This window comes from Lepisma saccharinum, chromosome 23 (genome assembly GCF_977018435.1).
Source record: "Lepisma saccharinum chromosome 23, izLepSacc3.1, whole genome shotgun sequence".
In the NCBI taxonomy this organism is placed as follows: domain Eukaryota; kingdom Metazoa; phylum Arthropoda; class Insecta; order Zygentoma; family Lepismatidae; genus Lepisma; species Lepisma saccharinum.
This window is the reverse complement of record NC_139251.1, coordinates 48,735,365-48,751,934: the sequence shown is the minus strand read 5'-3', so window position 1 is coordinate 48,751,934 and position 16,570 is coordinate 48,735,365. Positions and strand designations below refer to the sequence as shown.

The window sequence follows — 16,570 nt, the reverse complement described above, 5'->3', positions numbered from 1 at the left end:
TCAACACTTTACAAAGTACATATATAGAACACAGTTTTGATGAACAAATGTAAATTGAATACAATTTTCTCAAACTTTCCTACTGAAAATAACAACACAAAATTAAAAATAAATTGAACAAACTAATTATTGCCTTTTATGCATAAATTTGAAAGTTTAAGTTATTTCTCATTGGTGTTCAACTTCACTCACTGGTAAAAGGGACAACTTCACTGCTGGCCTCTTGTAGGTTCCTTCACTGGTTCTCACTGTTGCTGCTCTAACCAATCCATCTTCACCTGGATGAACGTTGATTACTCTGCCAAGTTTCCACTGTTGAGGTGCAAGTTGATCATCTCTGACCACAACCAAGTCATCGACCTGTAGATTCCGTTGCTCCCTTCTCCACTTAGGACGTTGTTGTAACTGAGAAAGATAATCCCTACACCATCTGCGCCAGAAATGCTGTGTCAGCCTTTGCACGAGCTGCCACTTCGACAGTCTGTTCAATTTTATTGTAGCAAAGTCCCTATCTGGAGTTGCTATCAATGCATCTCCTATTAAGAAATGGCCTGGAGTAAGTGCCTGCATGTCGTTGGGATCACTAGATAGAGCAGTTAACGGTCTGGAATTCAAACATGCTTCTATTTGTGTTAATACTGTATACAATTCCTCAAAGGTAAGTAGGGCATTCCCCGCAACTCTTTTGAGGTGGTATTTAACTGATTTGACACCACTCTCCCACAACCCTCCTGCATGAGGATTACGAGGAACATTAAAATGCCACTGGATGCCTAAGCTGCTTAGAGCACTTGAAATAGTTTCATTGTGCTTTGGTTGTTTTGCCAATCTCATGAATTCCTTTAACTCTCTATTTGCGCCAACAAACGTTGTTCCACAATCACTGTAAATATTACTGGGTTTTCCACGACGAGATACAAATCTCCGAAGTGCAGCCAAAAACGTCTCTGTAGTACCACTGCTCACTATTTCTAAATGAACTGCTTTCGTTGCGAAACAAACAAATAAGGCAATATAACCCTTATACTGCTTACAAGAGCGTCCAACCATTTCCTTCAACAGTATGGGCCCTGCATAATCCACACCACAGTTTATAAATGGATGAGAAGGATTAATCCTAGATTCTGGTAAGCTACCCATTAATTGTTCCCCAGCTTGTGTACAAAAGCGATGACAAGTTACACATTTCTTCACAATGTTACGCACTGTATCTCGCCCTCTCAGTATCCAGAATGTTCGTTGCAATGAGGACAACACTAACTGAGGACCAGCATGAAGATTAAGTAAATGTTCATTTTTAATTAATAAGTGAGTCAAGTTTTGCTTTGCAGGTAGCAACATTGGATGTTTATGGTCCACTGTTATTCTTGCTTTGTGTAGCCTCCCTCCAACACGAATTACACCTGCCTCATCAACAAAGGGAGCCAAACACAATAACCTGCTTTTTGTTGGCAGAGGAATTTTAGCTTGTAAACAATGTAATTCTGCTGAGAATTCACTTTTCTGAGCTTGTTTTACAAGAGAGGTCGTTGCTGTCATAAGCTCTTTAGTTGTCAATGCTCCTTGCCTTCTCTGATTCACTGACTGACGAGTATTGAATACAAATCGTTGGATCCATGCCATTATTCTCTGCATTTTAGAAAAGCTTGAATATCTGCTGATCAGATCTTCTTCTACTGTACTGTACATAACTGTAATGGAGATATTCTTCTCTTCTTTCGTAACTTCTTCCAAAATTTCGTTGCTTGTCTCATGATGATCAAACGTTGCCAATGAAGTTGCTCGTAAGAACTCTGGTCCCGCCCACCATAACTCACACTGAGCTAAGGCTGATGCACTGATACCTCTTGTAGCAAGATCTGCAGGATTTGATTTTCCCAGGATGTGAGACCATTGTTCACGACGAAGACTCTCCTGCACTTCTGCCACTCGATTTGCTACAAATGTTTTCCACCTGCTTGGTGTTGAGGATAACCAAGCAAGTACAATGGTAGAATCAGTCCACACAGATGCATCTTCCAATTTGTAGGATAGTGCATTGGAGATTACTACGAGCAATCGTGTCAATAAAACTGCCGCTGATAGTTCTAGCCTTGGTAGAGACATTTGCTTGATTGGAGCCACCTTAGTCTTTGCTCCTACCAACCTTACTTCAACATGACCATCGACATAAACTGAGCGAAGGTACACTACCGCACAGTATGCTTGTTGTGATGCATCACAGAAACCCACTAATTGACAAGCAATAGCATTTGCAGATACAATAGCACGTTTGATTTGTAATTGTTGCAGTACAGGAAGTTCACTACAAAAATGTAGCCACAGTTCGCATGTTTCCACGGATAATGCCTCATCCCAGTCCAACTTTTCTTTCCACAATTCTTGAATAAGTATTTTTGCTTGTATGACTGTTGGGGATAAGAAACCAAGAGGATCAAACAATTTTGCAATGTCAGATAACAATAGTCTTTTCGTCAATGTGTGACGTTTTGGTGGTAAAGTCACAAGAAAAGTGAAGTGGTCAGCACCAGGATGCCACCTTAGACCTAACGTTTTCACAAGTTCACTGCAATGGATATCTAAAGGCACATTAGTTTCTCTCAACTCTACAGGTACTGCTGTCAACACTTGTGGCTTACTAGAGGACCATTTACGTAACTCAAAACCACCCTTTGCTAGTAACTGTATCAATTGTGACTGCAATTCGATAGCTTCTTCCACATCGCTGGCACCAGATACCAAATCGTCAACATAAAAATCATTTAATAACACTGGGGCTGCTAATGGAAATGCATTCATTTCATCAATAGCTAACTGTTGAAGACACTTTGTTGCAAGATAAGGTGCACTGGAAGTCCCATATGTCACCGTGAGTAGCCTATAGTCCCTTATCAATTCTTTAGGATTGTCACGCCACACTATTCGCTGAAAGTCTGTATCTGATGGATGAATCAATATTTGTCTATACATTTTGGAAATGTCTGCACACAAAGGAATTTGATGCTTCCTGAACCTGAGTAACAATGGAAAGATATCACCTTGCAATTTTGGCCCAACTTGAAGCTTATCGTTGAGACTAATCCCTGTTGAAGTCACTGAACTGGCATCAAAAACTACACGAAGAGGTGTACTGGTGGAATTTGGATTGATTACAGCATGATGCGGTAAATAGAAACTATCACATGGTTTCTTTTTCACTTCACTTGCAGGAACAGGCTCCATATGTCCCAAGTCTAAATATTCATGCATGAATTCTGAGTACTTCTGATGAAAAACAGGAGACCTTGCAAACTTCCGTTCCATTTGGTGTAATCTCGCCACAGCTGTTTCACGAGAGTATCCTAAGGGAGGACTGTCTTCCTTGAATGGAAGGCTCACACTGAACTTATTGTTTTCTCGAACATGAGTCACCGAAAAGTGCTCTTCACATTGTATCTCCTCTAATGTCAGATGCATTTGCCTTGGGACCTCCTCTACCTCCCAGAACTGGCGAAGTGCACTATCAAGACTACAAGATGCATGAAATGATGCTACTGCCTTTACCTTGGGAAAGTCCACACTGCCACAAAGAATCCAACCAAGAACAGTACGTAGTGCAGTAGGTGTTCCCTTTGGCCCAACACGTTTGCCACTTTGCATAAGAAAAGGAAACAAATCTGCTCCAAGTAAAATGTCCACCGGTTCCATAACATAAAACCTTGGATCTGCCAACTTCAGTCCTTGAATATGTGTCCACTTCCTGAAGTCTGGTAAAGGCTCCCTGGGAATGTTTCCTGTTATTTTAGGAAGTACGATTGCCCTTGTAGTGAATGTTTTCCTTCTGCTACTGGGTTGGAATTGTAGATCCACTACTGCACTGCCTACACCTACACCCGTTGCTGTAATCCCATTCACAGTGATGTCTGCCTTATGCTGACGTAAGCCTAACCTTTGCACACATCGTGAGGTGACAAAGGAAGTCTCTGAGGCACAGTCCAGGAGCGCACGAACTGGTTGATAAACACCATCTCTTCCCTGCACATAAACAACTGCAGTGGATAGCAACACTGGCTTTAGTCCCTTGTCTCCTTCTCCAGCCACATGAGAAGAAACTTCTTGGGGGGAAGTTGTTGTTTCACTAGAGTCACTCTGCTTATAATAGTGTAACAAAGTATGATGCTTTTTATTGCAAACTCGGCACGCCCCTGAGTCACATACCGATGCCCTATGATGACTTTGAATGCAATTATAACACAAACCCTTTTCTCTAACAAATCTCATTCTGTCCATCACCGAAAGGCTTTTGAAGTCTTTACACTTGTATAGCGCATGATGCAGTTTACATTTTTCACAGGTATCATCTGACACTGCATGATACACACCCTTGAACTGGGAGCTATTGTGAGTCGACTGCTTCAATCTCTGAGCACTGAGATTAGAAGCTGATAATGCACGAGAACGCTGATCAAGAAAGTCACTCAACTCCTGAAACGTAGGCAACTCGGTTGTCTTTAATGAAAGTTCCCATTGTTGTCTAGTATCACTGTCCATTTTTTCTGTCACATGAAATACTAGGATAGGATCCCAATGTTCTATGGGAATGTCCATCACTTTCAACACGCGAACACACTCGGTAGTTGTGTCTAGCAGGCTACGTAAGGCTGCTGCGGATTCACGTTGCACTTTGGGTTGCCCGACTAAACGCTTGATTGTGTCCATCACAATTTCCCGTTTGTTTTGATAACGCGAATTTAGAATGTTCCACGCCTCTGCATAGTTATCATCAGTCACCGACATGGACTGGATAAGCAATGCAGGTTGCCCCTTTAACGAAGCTTTCAAATACTGTAGCTTTTGCGCACTGGATAACTGTTTGTTTTTGTCCACCGACGCGATAAACAAATCACGGAAAGAAAGCCACTCTTGTAATTGTCCCGTGAACACAGGCAGCGTGAGTTTCGGGAGACGCACTTCACTTGTTCGTGCTTCTGTCGATGACGTCACCGTAGCTTGAGTCTGTTGCTGCTGCAACGAACAAAGCCTGCACATGGTTGCATCCAAACGGTCTTGAATACAACCGATTTCACAGTCATAACTCTCAAAAGTTGCATCATCACACGCACTAGCCAGGTCTAATAATAACTGTTTACAATCGTCCGTTAATTGTTTGGCTTTGTTTACCGCTAACGCGATTGTCACATTGTCCTGTAAACCCGCGTTCACTTTATTCTCAAGGCGAGTAACTTCTCGCTTGAGCACAGTCTTTGCTGCCGATATGGCTTCCATGTTTATTAAGTCGCGCACGGATTGTTGTTGTCCAAACTACAATGCACGCACGAAACACTTCCTGGCACTACAAAAGGTGCACTGAAACTGGTTACACGTAGCAAACAGTATGTCAATGTATTTATTCACAGTTCACGAATGCACACTAGCACAAAAGTTCAACACAACACAACGAATGCTGATCGCAGGCAACATCCGGCACAAGGAGGACCATGTTCGCGCCCGTCATCCAACAAGAAGACTCTTTTCTTGTTTCGGCCGCTGTTTGTAGCATTCCAGGAAGGTAATGGTGCTGTAGGTAGACTAATACACATAAATGAAACACTCAATTACATCAAACTGATGTATTCGTTGCAAAATCTACATTAATTGCAGCCAACCTGCAATACATCTCTGGTATAGCGTCGCTTCTCACGTCACAGACTCTTCACTCTCTCACTTTCAGTAGGCACTAGTGTTCAGAGAATAAAATGGCGGCCATCTTGGCTCCAAAAGCACAAGGCACGGAACACTGATTCAAATCCAAATCTCTCCAATTTGTTCTGTGGTGTTTGTTTTTATTAATCTATGGTGCAGAGTTTGCAAGATTGACTTCTGTGTCAGTGGTCGCAGGTTCGTTTCCCAGTTCGAGACTCGTATTCAAATTGCAACGTCCGCTTCAGCAAACAATTATTCAAATTCATGGGAAATGTTGATTTCTTTCAAGTTAAGAATATTTCGCAATTCTTGGTGCAGGATAGAGTACGCTCATGGGATGAACCTGAGAACAATATTGGTACATTTGAATTTCAATTTCCACTAAAATGGCTTAGGAGTGTGGTGGGGTGTCATGCTGAAATCTGGTGATTCCTGAATGCATTCGTCCTTGTGACGGAGAATGATATCGTAACAATATAATATTGCAATAATTGGTGTAATTTGTGTGTTCTGAATTGCATTTGTTATTTTGAAATTCAACTGAAATTATAAGTAATCAGAATATAACTGTACGCTATATGTATTCGGTTAATTTGTAAATAATGTATATTCCCACCAATAACAAAATCAAGAATGTGATAAATCTTACTTTAGAACAAAAACATTTTTAAATGAAATGTCAACAAGTAGTAATGCCGCCCGCAATGTGGTTACTCAGAAGACAGAAAAAGACAAACAAAACTGTGGGTCGCGTATAACTAATTTTCACAATATAAGTAATAAATTCAGTAATTTATTACATATTGCTAAGAGAAATGTACAGTGGTGGAAAAAGGTTCTTCCCCATAAAACTTTAATGGCAGTAAATAATGCAGAAGGGTAGGCAACACACATTGCACATTTAAGTGATTGGGTGATTCTGTCTGAATCAATGGCATCTCGTCTTTCATGTGAAAGCAAACAGGCATAGGAAATGTAGGAAAGTCACGTGACTTGTCAGGTGGAATTTTGATCGTCAGAAAATCGCCTGTTCACAAGCCAAGTCGCAGAACCGACAATAGCTGCAATTTATATGTCCGAAAATGATTCGCCTAAAAACGTTGTACGAAACGCTAAAATAATCCTTGCCTTAATTACAAAGGTTACTATGCTCTATATGTGTCGCGATAGCTTGGTCGTTAGGTTGTTTGATTACCATGTGAGAGATCTGGGTTTGATCCTCGAGAATGGGATTTTGTCCACCTGCTCAAGCGGCTCCAGCGCCAACCCAGCGTCGTATAAAGGAATCTCTGGGGGGGGGGGGGTAAAGGCGGACAGGGGCGTGTGCTGATCGCATCACACCTTCTTCAGCCGTGATGAAGTAAGTGTGGAGCCGTAACTCCACACTCCCTACATGCCTTCATGGCTTGGTGCAAACCACAGGGTAGCACTTTGCTTTTTAATTTAATATACGTCTCGATTTTGTAGAAACGGAACTTTGTAATCTCTAATTGGAATTTATTTCAAGCTCCGTAAGGATGTGAATAGGCCTCTATTTTTCTTGAAACAATTCATACATGTTATATTTTGTTATAAGAACCACTGCCGCTATCCTGTGTGTGTGTGTGTATGTTGGGGGGGGGGGGGTATTCAAACATGTGAAATGAACCTTTTCTCACTATTCCAATCTCCGATTCTTTGTATCCGAAATAACTCTCAATTCCACACACTGAAAATGTAGCATTTTCTACATCTTAGCAAGCAATTACCTAGTAGCAAAGTAATGTGTGAAAAGAGAAAAATTAACGCTTTGTAAAGCACGCCGGAAATTTCGTAGGTTTTTTTTTTTTCAATTAGAACTGACATTCATAATATTCATTAACAATCCCAATGTCGACTAAATAATAGCTTTGTCGTTATGTTACTTTCAATTCTTCATTAACGTAGTCACCGTAAATCTCTCTCTTAGCCTTTCCGATAGCGCAGTAGTAGCGTCGTCGCCTTTTAATCAAGTTGTCCAAGGTTCGATACCCAGTGGAGGCACATGGTGGTTCGGATACCACATTAAACTGTAGGTGCAGTCCCGACTAGTCTTCCTGTGCATAAAGTGGACTCAAAACAGCAAATAAAAGAAAATATCACCGTAACTCTCTACAAAACCAGAGAACATAGGTTCGAAAGCTGTTGAGGCTTAGATATAGCCTTGCATTCGTAACATTACCCTCATCTTCATCATGGCGAGTATAGCAAGAGATACAAATGCGACGCAAAATAAGTCAAAAAGAAGCTTAGAATCAATCTGAATATTGGTTACGTTGAATACGTGGTAGAATTGTCTTAAAAATCACTTCCTGTGATGTAATAGATGTTATGATTAGAGACCATTTGTATGTCTGATAAATACGTGTTCTGGGATGTATATCTGTAATGACTGTAATATATATCGTTGTTGCGAAGAAATAAATAGTTCCACGTTCAACACACTCTTCGGTTGTTTAGAAATACCTTTCACATGTCAATGAAACTTTAATATAAGTTCAGTATAAGACCCAAAAGAGATGTACATATTGTTTTCTTATCTTCTAAACGTCACGAAATTTAATTATTTTGTTTAGGAATACCCAAAAAGAACCTGTCACATAAAAATTTGTAGAGCCAAAATAATTTATACACATGCAAGTAAAGAATTTGATTAAATATACTCAAGAAAAACCAAGTTAAAGAAAATGACTATGTTTGCTTATTCACATAGCTCGGTAAAAAAGTATGCTTTTTGTGTGAAAAAGTTCATTTGAAACATAAAACAATATATTCTTGTATAATTATACCAGGAAATATTCCATCAAATTGCGTCTTGTTACACAATGTACTTCGTATTTCAATGCATAACCTAAATATCAACTTGCCTTCCATTATCTCCGATTAACCTAAAGGCACAAACGCGTGCTAAAAATAAGAATGTAAATTTGTATATTTTTCAATTTTGCTCAGTTCTATAGTTTTCTTTCCTTAAGCTACTTTGAAACTAAAAAATTATATAAATTATATGGAAGTCTCGATAACGAACATGTTACTGAAACAGTAGACTGCTTTTAAGATGTGACAATATTTTATAACATTGAACAATTCATTTTGCAACGATAAAAAAGTATGTAACGTTAAATATGGTAATTCAAGTTAAATTATTTGGCATTTCTAAAGAAATTAGCTTGGTTAGATTTACCAATTCGATACTGGTGATCAAAAATAATTTTCAAGAAACCAGTAAAACTTGACCATATCTAAGAGTATGTTAGATGCTTATTTCGTGAACATTCAATGTTTACAATATGAACTAAACTATTTCTCTAGTTTATTTATAAGAATAAAGTCTGTGTTACTTACCCTGGAGTTGAGCGTAGGGACAAAATTACGTGGAATTGTCCTAATCCATAGATAGTGTAGGGCGTTACCCCCACACCCCCTATACGCCTTCATGGCGTAGTGCTATGCACAGGGGAACACTTTACCTTACCTTTTTCAGTAACGTCTTGAGGAAATCTAAATACATTAGTCTTACTGTTCTCATCACAATTTCCTCTACAATTTGGCACACAACACTTATAAACCATATTCCTTGTACGCTGACACTTCACTTAAACTTCGTTGCAGTTCTGAAAATTGCATTGTAATTCCACATTCGCTAAAAATGTCCAACATTACTTCCACCAAATAATCAATCTCTGGCTGCCGGCTTACATTTCATACATACATTCTATTACCTACATTGCGTGGAAGGTCTCTCTGAAGCGTTGGGAGTAACGAAGTACAAAGACCGGGTGTTTTTCACATCTAATTTCTTATCCTTGGGTACCTTGTCATCCTCTGTAAGCATCAAGCAACCACATGTATAAATTAGTCTCGATCCCCCAAATCATGATGCTTGGAGAAAATAATACAGGATATGTTTTTAAGGTACAACCCCTCTCGTTCATGTCCAACTTGGCAAGGATGGATAGATTCGTTTCGTCCACAATCAGGGATGTGTAGGGAGCTCGTAAAAGTCAGTCTGTCATAAGGGGTTGAATGGACCTAAAGAAAATCGGTTAGGATAGAGAAGAGTGGATAGATAGATCTTCCTCAGATCAGGATAGACTTGTATTTTGCTGTCTTCGGGTTTAAGAAGCCTTGAGAGTTATTTGCCAATGCACTATTGAATTTTTGAATAATCACATTTTTTAGATATGAACCCATCGTTGACATCCTCTCTGATCATATATACTATGTTTGGGTCGAAGCTCCGTATCTGCCTGTAACATATTACCTTCTTTTATTATCTTCTTTCTAGCTGTTTGTAAGAGGAAGCAGAAATGTTTTCATACAAATCAGCAAACTCAAAAGAAAGAATATTGAACATTAGAAAACATTGAAGTATAATCGCTGCATCGACAAGGTTAGTGGGATCGCGGAAGAGGGTGGGGGGTTGGGGGGCACCTGGCGAATAATTTCTCTCTTCCGCTCCCAGTTGTAATGATAGTCGGTGACGTTGTTAAAGCATAAACATTCCCTTGAATGGCCTTCAGACCTTGTTCCGAGTTAGAAATGTCAATAACCACCACATTAACTATATCTTCACTCGCGATTATCTTTACTGTACATAAAATGGACTTTCTTTTTTTAGACTTCTACAATTCTTCAGGCAGCGTATGGAATCTTTAATGCACAGATTATTTTTCGATGAGCCCATCTTCGAATGCCCGGATTCAATTGATTCTTCTCACGCGACCGACTTAATTCGGGGTCGGGAGGTGAAAATAAACTCGCTGGCGAGACTTTTTCGCAAGATTCCAGAGGACCAAGTTGACCGCTGTGCTGGGGGTGGATATTCGTCTCTACTTATGATAAAGAGGGTCTTTCAAATTTCTTATTTTCATAATAGAATTTTAAACAGAAGCCTGCATGAAAATAAGATGTCATGAATGCTAAATAGCTGTAATGGAGTAACAGAGTTCAGGAATCGAAATATTCTCCATGGTCGCCATTTTGATGACGTCATAAAAGACCAACAGGAGCTTCAAAACTTGAGGTCTTAAGCGTTTTGCATTCAGGAATGAAGGTACTATGCCCTTCCCAAAGGGTATGTTCCTCGCCAGAAATGAAATAATCTGCCACCCTTCCTTATGTTTTAAACGCACTAGTAGGGCTGTATATCAGCCATCACACAATCACTACATTAAATCAAATAACTCCCTTATGGTAAATGGTAGAGAAATGAGCCAGGTACCGTTGTTAAGTCCGTAAAACTATCTACAATTATAATCTCAAAATGTTCAATAGTACGTTATAATTATTAAGTAATTTAATTAATTTTCTCCATTCTCGTTAATATATTTCATACATTGTGTCCAGTACGTATAATATACTTTATTTGATACATTGCCAATCCATTTTCTTTTATTTGGTGCAAAAACGAACGAAGGTTTTATCTCTATCCTGTGAGAAGTTATACGCTTTCAAAGATTGCACTACAAATATTAAGGGCGGCCATTTTGATGACGTCATATCTCCGAAACCCGCAATGGGATTTTTTCTGACTTTTCGTGAGAAATACAACCCAAGTAGTACTAAATGCACCAGCAAGTTTTGTTTCAATGTTTTAATGTCCAAGTTTGTCTCCAAAAAATGCCTAATTTGACTGTACTATATGTGGTAAGGTCAAGAAATAACCTCTTTGAAATCCCCTCGAAAGAACCAAAATGGCCGAATCTGAACCCATGAGGAGAATGTGCAAGTTCTTTAACTCATTTTCTAAGAATAACCCAAGCATAGACTTATTGAAATGTAATTGTATCATTAAATCTAATCTTTGAATTTTTATATATGTTGTTCTGTTCACAGAATATCAATTAGCTTGGAATGTTATATCACACAATTTAGTTTCATGATTATTGTATTGCATCTTTGTTTTTGTGTCTATAATCTAATAATTAAATTCTTTGAACAATTGTTATTTAATGAAAATTGTATATTAGGTCATTCACATTTCCTGTTAACTATCTTTATTATGATCTTGTTAATGTAATGGTGGCATCCCATATTGAACATTTTAATTTGGCATGAGCTTCTTGTGTTCTAATTAAATAAATAAATAATTAAATATATAAATAAATTATTGTTTGAAATCAATTATAATATCGATATGTGTAAGTTTGTCATTCGACGTTATAGAACGTGCTGCAGTATATAAGTTGGATTTCTCAGACATCTTAGATGATTTATTAAAGAAAACTAATATCGTAGATAAGTTGTTATTTTAGTTTAATATATTTTCAACTCTCGTATTTGCTCCACATTTAAATATTTCATGTTCAAACATACATTCTAGTTTTAACACGTTGTGGAAAATACTGACATTGTGCGCAGGGAGGAAGGGGAAGTGTTGACGAATAGAAAGTGCTGTGTTGGATTTTGCTACCAATGTTAAGATTCAGATTTACAAATATGCTCTAACATTTTCCCTCATATCGTAACGATCCGTAGTATCTTTTAATTATTATGGAGAACGAACTCCAACTTCCAGTCATTCAACCATCGTTTTCCAATCAGGAAATATTCAGAAACATCACAGGAATGCAGTGTCAGACAGCACTGAAGCTCTTCCTGGTCATCAGCTGTAAACAGACGAAATCCAGGAAGAGGCTACAGTCCTGACTGTGCATTTGTTTAGTAAATTGAATTGCAATAAATGTCTGGGAGGCAGAGAGTTCGGGGTCAGTTCTAATTGAGTTATTGAGGAGCAAGTTACGATTGAATAGAGAGAGAGGAGGAGGTTCTAGGGAGAGCGTGTTAACGCTAGTCGCAAGTCAGACTCTACATACAGTCACAGGCATAACCTCTCACGGCAGATCTTCAGTTGCAGTACAGAGACAGGTAATTATCCTAACACATACCTGGTGGAATTCCAAAACAAGCGCGGAAAGACATTAGTGGACTCTATTGCCGTCCAGAGACTCAAAAAATACTCTGCGCCAGATGATGGTGAAGGTGAAGAAAACTTGGCAGGTCAAGATGAAGATGAAGACCATCAAGAGGACATCGCGGACTCACGCATGGATAATGGTCACTAAAAATGAAAATTCATATAAGTAACAGGTTTAATATTTTTAATTTCACTTGCACGACATAATAATAATTTATCATAAAATGGCACTAATAATATTAAAGATTAAAAGCAGACTTATTATTTAATAATGTGCTTTAGGCACAAAAGTTTTTGCAGTATGTAATAATACTAGCTCAGCGAATATATCACTAGAATTTTATAGTTACTCTTCAGAAGAAGGTATATAATTATATTAGCAAAGTTTATTTTAAGCGCCAGTTATGAGAATATTTATATTATATGAATATGTAGACGTCGACGTCAAGATATTTTTTGCGCCCCAAATAACAAGTATTTTCCTTCGGATATTGGGTTGCAACCAAAATCCTGGAAATCCATTCTGCCATCGCAGAATGATTATGGTTAAACCACAACGGTTTTAGTTTTAAGCTTTGCTACAATAATATGCTAAGCATATTTTAGAATGGATAGAGAGAATGATAGATTCTTCATTTTTAGTGATGTTAGCATAATACAGTGTATAAGGCAATTATCGCATATTTATAGATTAATTATTTTATTTTTGGGATGGTCGACTTTAAATAAGCATCGTTTCCCGTGTAATTTTGTATTTGAGTATATTTTTAACGACCACTTGCACACTATGAGTAACATAAGAGACTAAAATAAGATTTTTTTTACACAGCAAAGATTAAACAGGCTTCTACAAGTAAATGTAACCAGTTGGGAAAATAAGCGCAAGGCGAAAAATAACATTATTCGTTTAGCTTTAAATACGTTTTCATATGTCCGTATAGTAATATGGTATTTTCATTTTAAATGCACAAGACTGGTTTTCTCATCAAAAGTAAAGTTGAAGAAGCAATACATTCAAGCAAAGTTACTAGCGACCAGTATTTCACAGCAAATCGTCAGACTCTACGTACAGTCACAGGCATAACCTCTCACGGCAGATCTTCAGTTGCAGTACAGAGACAGGTAATTATCCTAACACCCAGCCATGATTCAGGTTCAACGGTTCACAAAACACAACGAGTGACCATTGTCTTTTCTGTAGTTTAGTTCCTTAGTGTGATTTTGTACCTTTCGCATTGCCAAGCGTTAACTCGTCACGCCAATGACGAGTGGTCTCATCAAGAGGATGAATGATGAGTAGTTTACATTACCCATTGATTAATTGGTTAACAGTTTAGGTATTCATAAGATCCCACGAACTTTAAGGTTCGTTGCGATATTTAAGTTTCCTTTTTGCTTTACTAATATGTTGGAATATATACTGCTGGACAAAATATACCGGACACTTGCATTTTTTGTGATAACGCATAAATTCTGATTCGAAGGCTAACTAAATGTTGCAGAAAGTATTGAAAATTAGAAAACCTGAATATATTTAACAGAAAACAAATTATAATTAACGACTTAGTGGCGTGCCTAGGATTTTCAAAGGCGAGGGTACTTTTTACTTCTTTAGTAATTGCAATTCAGATGTCAAATATTAAGGTGTCCGTTTTTTTGTCCAGCAGTATAGTTTCTGACTGTATTTATTTATTTATTTATTTCGGCTTTATACACATGGCGAAGTTAAGGCTATTATGCCTTTCTTTCACTTAATCGTCTATTTCGATATTTTCCTACATCACGTTGCTAAATTAGAAAGCAAAAGGAATAGGAAGGAATACAAAAAAATGCAATAACAAACGCACGCACACATATGATCACCGTTTCGCGCATATAAACAAAGAGACAGTACAGTATATATTATACATACACACGTGCACATACAGACACTTGCAAGCAAATACGTAACATTTTGCTTAAACATAGTCCAAACGTTATACATTTTCAATAATTCATCTTAAACATTACACGTAATCATTATTTGTGTCTTACCTACTTTCTTCTATCATTCTCTGCACCTGTTACTTTGATAGGAAAGTCAAATATTTAATTTTCATTACTTAATAGATGTAATTTTATTATTTCTGTAACTTCAAAATTGGGGAGGAGACATGAATTTCACGTAGAAATTATTTCCAAAGGCCTGATGAGGTAACAGTAAGAGCATTTGTATAAATATACTTGGATTTGTGGAGAGGACTGACCAGTAGAGACCTTTCAGGCAATCTGGTGTTGCCGCTGTGAAAGTCGGAAAGATGTTGGAATCGGCTACAGAGGCATCGTGGGTCCTTTGTTTGGAGAATTTTGTTCAAATATCTAATATGAAAGAATGCAAATCCTTCACCACCGTGTCTCTCGAGCAGTAAAGGGACTTGCAGTGGACGTGTCTACTCTCTGCTGATGCTCAAGAGCTCTGCTGCTACATGAACTATTTCTAGACCGAAAAAGCATTTAAAAAAGATCAGATAACTATTGTAGAAGTGTACATTAAAAATAAATGTAATTTAAACGTACGATTAAATGTTTAAGTGGTTTAAGCTTCTGTTGTCTGAAAGCAAGTTCGAGTACCTTGCAAATACGAACATAGTTCCTTTTCATTCATGGTCGGTGGTTAATTGGTTGCACTCTGGCGCATGTGGAAATGACATTGGATGTTGCTACTGCCAGAAACTCCAGACATAAGGGGATTATAGAATTACCGCAAATATTTTCGATTATCCCATGAAGACCTGAGGGCAAGGGAGGAACAGACATTATTATGAACTATTTGGTGTATGGACTTTATTGATTTTCGTGAACAGCTTTGAGGAAATGTTAACTTGAGCAGTGAATAAGAGACGCAAGTTAGAAAACAAGGACATAGATCGATATACAATAATATATAATGTACGTAATTTGCTTTTCGAGGTCAGAAAGCTACAAGGCCAAGTTAATATCAGCGTTTGAAAGTACGTCATGCTGGCAACAGTAGGATATAAGTTTTGTTGGGCTCTGAAATAGATTTATTCTTTTGTTTAACTTTGGAAATAAATCACACGTTGCTACGCTATAACCTCGTTTTCCGTGTGGAAATCAAATAGTAAACTGAAAATGCAAAATTGTATGGACTTTCTACGCTTCTACAAGTTTAGAAATCCTTACATCAATCAATATCAATATCAGCATCAGCGTATTTAACAATATCAGTTGCTTATGAAGAGATAAATGTTGATTCCATATGCACCTACGATTCGGTTCTTGAATTAGTAGTTTAAGTTGTGACCAATATTCCGGTAAGTAAGCAGAGCTTGCAACTAAATAATAATTACATAAAAATAATCTTCAGATATTTCATCAAAAATAGCTAATATGAACTATTCGTTTAATTATGGACTGAAATCATGAAGTCAAATATATATTTTTTTAATATCAAGCAATGTAAATTTACTACAGCGTGAAAATTCAATGGAAGATAAGCAAAAGAGAAATGTGGTAGAGAATGTTACTTGCTATGAACAAAATGACTAATTTGATAGGTAAAGTAATAGTTTGATATTTAATACATTCAGTTTTGTAATTAAATATAGTGAATGCCTCACGAGTGGCACATCGGAAACGAAAAGGAGTAAAGATTAGAATTTTTAATTAGCCTACCATATTTCTTGATTTTAAACCTTCAACACATTCTACTTATTGCTCATTGCTGATTATACGACACATAAAAGTAAATTGTTTATTAATTGTAATTGTAATTGGCCGCGGTGGCTCAGTCGGTAACACGTCTGACTACCATGCTAAAGGTACCGGGTTCGATCTCCGGCCAGTTCAAATCCGGGAACTTTTCTAACGATGGAAGCGGCCCCGGCGTCCACCCAGCGTCGAATAACATGGGTACCTGCGGGAAACCCTGGGGGGTAAAGGCGGTCAGGG

At 37.9% G+C, this 16,570-nt stretch overlaps 1 protein-coding gene across 1 annotated transcript in view; it reads left to right on the top strand.

The window, feature by feature from the left end:
• LOC146005498 (neprilysin-2-like) overlaps positions 1–16,570 on the top strand; it is a 112,740-nt gene that overhangs the window by 82,225 nt on the left and 13,945 nt on the right. The window lies entirely within an intron of this gene.